Below are 9,069 nucleotides of genomic sequence, written 5' to 3'. Positions count from 1 at the left end.
TTGTTTTAGATTATGAAGACACACAGGCCTCTTCTATTGTCATTTAGTAATGCATGCATTAAGAAATTATACAATATTTCCTCTGGTGTGAAATCACAGAAACACAGGACAGACCAAGACTGAAAAAACTGACAAAACCACATAATTATACATATAGTTACAAACAGTGTAACAATATCATAACTTGATGAAGAAGTCCATGAGCACAGTAAAGTTCAAAGTCTCTCAAATGTCCCACATCTCACACAGACGGGAGAAGGAAGAAAAACTCTCCCTGCCATGCCGACCACAATGCGTCTCTGTGTCACCCGAAAACTTCGAGCCTCCGAATCAGCTCTCCGACACCGAGTACTGAACGCCATCTCTGTCCGAATGATCCGACCTCAATCTCGGTTGCCAACAGCAGGCAAAGCCGGGGATTTTGAGGACTACCCTCCGGAAGATTCCCGACCACACAGTAACGACAGCAGCGAACGAGCGTTTCGGAAATTTCTCCAGATGTTCCTGTGTGCTTTCACGTCCATTCTCCATCAAATCAGAATTGTCCACGGCCCCTATTTAACAGATACGACATCATTTTTCACCAGAGGGTTGCGCACACGCGGTGCGCTGCTCTATCTCCTCCCGCAATTTAGTTTGTATTTACTCAATTACAAAGACCTTTTGTACATCAGTTGTTCGTCTGACTTTCTTTGTGTCAGTTTTTCATTGATTCTATTATATCTACTACGAATGCCCGCAAGAAAAAATAATATATGTATAAAGTATGTATGCTGGTATTAATTTATTTTATTATCTGCTGGGCCCAGCACGCAAGTACGGTTACAAAGAAAGCCTCAACTAAGGACTCTGTGGATGTTTGGCAAGACATCTAAAACTTTGACAAACTTCTATAGATGTGTAGTGGAGAGTGTATTAACCAATAAGCAGTTACAGCACGGAAACAGGCCATCTCGGCCCTTCTAGTCCGTGCCAAACTCTTGCTCTTGGCTGGCTGCATCACAGCCTGGTGTGGAAACGAAAGGAAAATCCTTCATAAAGTAGTGGATATGGCCAAGTCCATCACAGAATAAAGCCCTCCACACCACTGAGCACATCTACATGGAGTGTTGATAGCAGGAAAGCAGCATCCATCATCAGGGACCCCCACTACCCAGGACATGCTCTCTTCTCACTGCTGCCATCGAGAAGAAGGTACAGGAGCCTCAGGGCTCACACCCACGTTCAGGAAGAATTATTACCCCTCAACCATTAAGCTCTTGCACCAAAGGGGGTAACTTCACTCAACTCTTGACTGGCTGCCTCACAGCCTGGTGTGGAAATGAAAGGAAAATGCTTCAAAAAGTAGTGGATATGGCCCAGTCCATCACAGAATAAAGCCCTCCACACCACTGAGCACATATACATGGAGAGTTGATAGCAGGAAAGCAGCATTCAGTGCCCCATCACTGAATTGTTCCCACAACAACTGGACTAATTTTCAAGGACTCTTCATCTCATGTTCTCGATGTTTATTGTTTCCGTGTTCATTATTACTATTTCTTCCTTTTTGTGTTTGCACAGCTGGCTGTCTTTTGCACACTGGTGGAACACACAAACAGGTGCAGTCTTTCATTGAGTCTATTATGGTAACTATTCTCGTATCGATTTATTGAGTATGCCCACAAGAAAGTGAACCTCAGGGTTGTGTACCGTGACATAGATCATAAATTGACATTGGATGTAAAATTAAGTATAAACTGTACACAATTTTGTTACGAGAAATAACAGAGTTAGAACAAATCAATTTATTTATCTCTGAGGATCAATTTCCTTCTTAATTTAAAGAATTTTTAAATTTATTCCGGTTTCTCCATTTTTGGTAACCAACGTGTCCCGGCATTTATTGTTTACTCTGTAACTGCCGGGTATGTGGGTGTCAGCTGCCTTCCCGCAGTGCTGCAGTCCGTGTCAGACAGGGGCTCCCACAGCACTGCCACGGAAGGAGATCCAGCATCTCGACACAGTGGTGTGGACGGAATGACCATATACGGGGCGGTGGGGCGGGGGTGGTGGTTGATAAGTTCGTGACCTAAGGTAGAAGGAGATGAGTTATTAACTTCAAACTTTCAAGAGTTGAACTGCACGTGCATGTAACGAGAACTGTATAACTCATCTCTTCTACCATAGGCCACGAACTTATCAATCACCCCTGCTGTGGACCACTTTCTGGAGGTCCATGATGCTGATTTCTACAAAGACGGGATCCATGTGCTCCACGACCGCTGGACTAAAGTGTGTAAGTGTAGGAGGGGACTACATTGAAAAATAAATGTGCTAGGTTTTCTAAAATTGACTCCTTCCGCCTTAGGCCACAAACTTATCAATCACCCTGTATTTCCCAGTTGGGAAGGTGCATGGATTATTGTGCACAGAAACAGGCCGTTCGGCCCACCACATCCATGCTGATCCCAAACACCCGCACTTGGTTCATCCCTCTCCAATACCTAGACAGCTCAAATGCTCGGCCAGATAGTTAAATTTTGTGCGAGTCTCTGCTTTCACCACCCTTTCAGGAAATATATTTGAAGTTTCAACATTGTTTGATGTCATTTTCTGTTCATTTGTTAGGTGCTGTATCATATGACATCATCATTAAGTGCTGTATCAGATGACATCATCATTATGTGCCATGTTGTACGACGTGGGCGATCATGGTCTTTCCATCACCATAATTGTTCTTGGCAAACTTTCCTACCAAGGTTTGCCATTGCCTTCTTCTGGTCAATGTCTTAACAAGACAGGTGACCCCGGCCATTATCAATACTCTTCAGGAATGTCTGCCTGACGTCAGTGGTCACATAACCAGGGAGGGAGCATCTTACACCTCCTTTGGTAGAGACATAACTGCACCCTGCCACACATGTCAGTTCCAGTAAAGGAAAATGATTAATTGTTACTGCAGATCTGATGCAGCACCAAAAAAACACAGTAAGATAGAGAACACAATAAATATAAAAACATAAGATAGCCTATACACATAGGTTAACTGTACGTCCACAAAGAGACACTAAGCAGAGGAGGTGACTCTGACAGGAAGTATAAAGTAGTGGTGGTTGGGGGTGTGGAGCGATGGGTTAGTGGGTGGAGGCGTTGATCATCCTTACTGCTTGGGGAAAGTACCATCCATGCCAGGACCACCAAACTCAGAAGCTTCGTAGCCCCCTCCCTGATGGGAGTGGGACAAACAGTCCATGAGCAGAGTGGGTGGGATCCTTCATGATGTTACTGGCCCTCTTCCAGCACCTTTCTGTGCATATGTCCCTGAGGGTGGGTAGTCTGGTGCTGGTGATGCATTGGACAGTTTTGACTACCCGTCGTGGAGCCTCTCTGTCCGCTATAGTGTCGTTTCCATTCCATGCAGTGGTTAGGATGCACGTTACTGTAGAATGACGTGAGCGTAGATGTGTAAAAGCCTCTTCAGCCTCCTCAGAAAGTAGAAGATGAGCTTTTTTTAAAAAAAAACTGTATAGGATATGTTCTGGGAGCATGAGGTTGAGTGTGATGTGTCATCCTAGGAGTTTGAAATTGCTTGCAGTTTCCACTGCTGTGTCATCAATGTAAAGGAGAGTGTGAATGGTGCGAGTTCTCTTAAAGTCGATAACTTTCTCCTTTGACCTGTTGATATTAAGGAAGAGATTATCTGCCTGGCATCAGGCCTCAAGCTCTTCCACCTCCTCTCTGTTGGCCGTCTCATCATTGTCGGTGATGAACCCACCACATAAACATAGAAAACCTACAGCACAATACAGGTCCCTCGGCCCACAATGCTGTGCTGAACATGTCCTTACCTTAGAAATTACGGAGGGTTACTTTTTCTAAGCTCCATGTACCTGTCCAGGAGTCTCTTAAAAGACCCTGTCGTATCCGCCTCCACTACCGTCGCCAATTTCATCCACTCACCACTCTCTGTATAAAAAAACTTACTCCTGATATCTCCTCTGTACCTACTTCCAAGCAGCACTGTTGTGTAATCAGTAAATTTGACAAAGTGATCACTTGGGTGTTTGGTCATGCAGTCATGTGAGTTACAGCAATGAGCTCAGCGCTCAGCCCTTGGTGGTGGGGGGACTGTGTTGAGGATGATGGGGAGGGAGGAGAGGTTGTGAATCCCGACCTTCTGAGGTCTGTTCGTTACTCACGTCATTCTACAGTAACGTGCATCCTAACCACTGCATGGAATGGAAACGACACTATAGCGGACAGAAAGGCTCCACGACGGGTAGTCAAAACTGTCCAATGCAGCACCAGCACCAGACTACCCACCCTCAGGGACATATGCACAGAAAGGTGCTGGAAGAGGGCCAGTAACATCATGAAGGATCCCACCCACTCTGCTCATGGACTGTTTGTCCCACTCCCATCAGGGAGGAGGCTACGTAGCATCTGAGTCTGGTGGTCCTGGCATGGATGGTACTTTCCCCAAGAAGTAAGGATGATCAACACCTCCACCCACTAACCTAACCCACTACTGTTTCTTAGATTAGATTAGATTCAACTTTATTGTCATTGTGCCGAGTACAGATACAAAGCCAATGAAATGCATTTAGCATCTGACCAGAAATGCAAAGAATAGTGTTATTTACAAAATAACTGTGAATAAAAAGTAAGTGCTACAGCACACAAATATAGAAGTACTGAGACAGTACAATATGGGTGCAATACTGCTTAGCGCTGTGATGTGAGGTTCAGCAGGGTCACAGCCTCAGGGAAGAAGCTCTTCAAGTGCCTGCTGGTGTGGGAGCAGAGGCTCCTGTAGCACCTACTGGATGGGAGGAGAGTAAAAAGTCCATGGTTAGGGTGAGATGCATCCCTGATAATGCTTTTCACCCTGCCCAGGCAGCGTTTATGGTAGATGTTCTTAATGGTGGGCAATTGGGTGCCAATAATCCACTGGGCAGTTTTCACCACACGCTGGAGTGCTTGGCGGTCTGATACAGGACAATTGCCGTACCACACTGAGATGCAGTTGGTGAATATGTTCTCAATGGTACAGCGGTAGAAGTCCGTCAGTATCCTGGGACAGAGGTGAGCTTTCTTCATGCTCTGCAGGAAATAAAGGCACTGTTGCATCTTTTTGATCAGGATGGAGGAGTTCAGGGACCTGGTGAGATCCTTGGAAATGTGGACACCAAGGAATTTGAAGCTTGATACACGCTCCACTACAGTTCCGTTGATGTAGATGGGGACGTGAGTGTGACTCCTGGCTTGCCTGAAGTCCACAATGATCTCCTTGGTCTTCTGGGTGTTAAGGGCCAGGTTGTTGGCACACCACGTGGCCAGGTGCTGAACCTCGTCCCTGTAGGCTGTCTCGTCATCCCCTCTGATCAGGCCAACCATCAAAGTGTCGTCTGCGAACTTGATTATGGAGTTAGAACCGTGTACAGGAAGGCAGTCATAGGTGAAAAGGGAGTACAGAAGAGGGCTCAGCACACAGCCTTGAGGCACGCCGGTGTTCAGGGTGAGAGTGGAGGAGGAGAGGTTGTCTAACTTAACTGATTGGGGTCTGTTAGTCAGAAAGTCCAAGGTCCAATTGCAGAGGGATACGCTAATACCAAGCTGGTGAAGTTTGATGATCAGCTTGGAGGCGATCACGGTTCTTAGTAACACAGTGGTGTGCTTAGACCGAGGAGGAGGAGTTTGTTCACCAGGGTCTGTGAGACAATAGTGCTGAATGCCAAACTGAAATCTAGAAGCAGCGTTCTGACACAAATGTCCTTGTTTACTTGCTGTGTTAGGGCCAGCTGCATAACTGATGCTATGGCATCTGTCTTCGAGTGGTTCTGTCGGTAAGCGTATTGGAGAGTGGCCAATGTAGCAGGAATGCAGCTTTTGAAAATGTGCCATTATCAGCCACGGAAAGCACTTCATGATGATTGGCGTCAGTGCCACTGGGTGGTGGTCATTCAGTTCTGAATGTAGAGTTCTTTTGTTCAGGATGATAGTGGCATATTAGATTAGATTAGATTATGAGGACACGCAGTCCTCTTTTATTGTCATTTAGAAATGCATGCATTAAGAAATGATACAATGTTCCTCCAGAAAGATTTCGCAGAAACACAAGACAAACCAAGACTGAAAAAACTGACAAAAACCACATCATTATAACATATAGTTACAACAGTGCAAAGCAATGCCGTAATTTGATGAAGAACAGACCATGGGCACAGTAAAAAAAAGTCTCAAAGTCTTTTGAAAGTCGCATCATCTCACGCAGATGGTAGAAGGAAGAAACTCTCCCTGCCATGAACTTCCAGCGCTGCAAACTTGCCGATACAGCACCCTGGAAGCACCCGGCCACAGCCGACTCTTCAGTCTGTCCGAAAACTTCGAGCCTCCAACCAGCCTTCCGACACCGAGCACCGAGCACTATCTCTGCCGAGCGCTTTGACCCCGGCCCCGGCAACGGGCAATAGGCAAAGCCGAGGATTTGGGGCCTTCGTCTCTGGAGATTCTCGATCGCACAGTAGCAGCGGCAGCGAAGCGGGCATTTCAGAAGTTTCGCCAGATGTTCTTTCGTGCTTCTCACGGCTGTCTCCATCAAATCAGGATTGTGCATGGCATCCTACTTCACAAATATGATATCATTTCGGAGCGGTCGCACGTGCTACGTCACGCCGCCATCGTCTCCTCCCTCCCCTATTTGAAGCATGTGGGGACAGCAGCCCGGATGAGCTGAAGATGTTGGTAAAGACATCAGGGAGCTGTTAAACAAATTCATGAGTATGCAGCCTGTGATGTTGTCTGGCCTGGCCATTTTACGGAAGGGTCAACTCTCTGTAGAGTCCTTTTCACATCTGATGCTGTTACAGACAGTGGCTGCTCGCTAGGGAGGGAGTTACCTTTCGAAGGCAGTGTTATCTTGCATAGTTAGACGCTGAGCTTCGACTTCAGAAAAAAAAATCTTCTATCTGCTCTAAATTTTACCTAGTACAAGACATTTATTCTCTAGGTAAAAGTTTCGCCTCCGAGACCTCATCTTTCTGTGCTCCAAGAAAAACAAAGCCAGCTTCTCTTCATAATTGAACACACCACCCCAGGGATCCAGTGGGAGGGGCCATTCTCAGTCCCTTGTGCTCCTTGGTGCAGAAGGTTGTGTTGGAATAGTCCTGGCGACTAACTGGTGCATTAGGCATCATGGCTAGCACAGACATAGTGGGCTGAAGGGTCTGCTATTGATCTACGGGACCACACACCTGCTTTCCTCCCCTGCTACAGAGTCAGCCAGTCCAATGGACGTTTGCTATGGCCCTTCCCAGTCACTGGCGGCACCGCAGTCCCAATACTGGTTGCTATTGCGCCTCTCTGCCTCTGGCGGCGCTGCAGTCTCAGTCCTGGTTGCTGTTGCCCCTCCCCACCGCTAGTGGCGCTGCAGTCCCGTTCCTGATTGCTATTGACTCTCCCAGCCTCTGGCAGTTCTGTAGTCCCAGTTGCTGTTGCTCCTCCCAGCCTCTGGTGGCGCTGCAGTCCCAGTCAGAATCAATATTGCGGCGCAGTACAATGCAATACATGATAAATATAGAAAAAAAAGGTGAATTACAGAAAGTATATACTTGTATATTACGGAGTTAAATTAAATTAAGAAGTGTAAAAAATAGAAATAAAAGAAGTAGCGAGGTAGTGTTCATGGGTTCAATGGCCATTCAGAAATTGGATGGCAGAGGGGAAGAAGCTGTTCCTGAATCGCTGAGTGGGTATCTTCAGGCTGATGATAATGATGAGAAGAGGGCATGTTTCGGTGGTGGGGATCCTTAATGTTGGACGTACCTTCCTAAGGGACCGATCCTTGAAGATGTCTTGGATACTATGGAGGCTAGTACCCATGATGGAGCTGACTAATTTTACAACTCTCTGCAGCTGACTTCGATCCTGTGCAGTAGTAGTCCCTTCCCCCATACGAGACGGTGATGCAGCCAGTCAGAGTGACATCTGTGGAGGTTTTTGAGAGTTTTAGGTGACAAACCAAATCTTCTCAAGCTCCAAATGAAATTTAGTGGCTGTCTTGCCTTCTTTATAGCTGCATCGATATGTTGGGACCAGGTGAGATCCTCAATGAGTAACACACACAGAATGCTGGAGGAACTCAGCAGGCCAGGCAGCATCTATGGAAAAGAGTACAGTCAACATTTTGGGCCGAGACCCTTCAGAACGGTCTTGGTCTGAAATGCTGACCGTATTCTTTATCATAGATGCTGCCTGACCTACTGAGTTCCTCCAGCATTTTGTGTGTGTTACTCAGATTTCCAGTATCTGCAGATTTTCTCTTGTTTTAGATCCTCAATGATATTGACACAAGGAACTTGAAACTGCTCACTCTCTCCACTTCTGATCCCTCTATGAGGGTTGGTTCATGTTCCCTTGTCTTACCATCCTGCTTACAATCAGCTGTTTCATCTTACTGACACTCAACTAACTAGTATACCTCGTTCCTGTACACCCTCTCATCACTATCTAAGATTCTACCAATAATGCCATCTAAAAATGCATTTATAGATGGCATTTGAGCTATGCCTCGCCACACAGTCATGCGTATAGAGCGGGTACAGTAGTGGGCTAAGCACACCCCTCCCCGAGGTGCACCAGTGTTGATCGTCAGCAAGGAGGATATGTTATCACCAATCTGCAGAGATTGAAGGTACAGGGGCCCAGGTTCTGTAGTTTCCTTTCAGAACTGTTGGAATGATGGTGTTGAATGCTGAGCTATAGTCAACTAACATCATCCTGACAAAGCAGCTTGTATTGTCCAGGTGCTCTAAGGCTGCGTGAAGAGTCATTGATATCGTGTCCGCCATAGACCTTTTGTGGCGATAGACAAATTGCAGTGGGTCTAGGTCCTTGCTGAGGCAGGAGTTCATTTTAGCCATAACCAACCTCTCAAAGCATTTCATCACCATAGATGTGAGTGCTACTGGTCGATAGTCATTAAGGCTGCTCGCCCTGCACTTCTTGGGCACTGGTATAATTGTTGCCCTTTTGAAGCAGGTGGGAACTTCTGACCGTAGCAGTGAGAAATTGAAAATGTCTTTAAAT

Source organism: Mobula hypostoma, chromosome 28 (assembly GCF_963921235.1).
Source record: "Mobula hypostoma chromosome 28, sMobHyp1.1, whole genome shotgun sequence".
Classification (NCBI taxonomy): domain Eukaryota; kingdom Metazoa; phylum Chordata; class Chondrichthyes; order Myliobatiformes; family Myliobatidae; genus Mobula; species Mobula hypostoma.
This window is presented reverse-complemented; position numbering follows the sequence as displayed.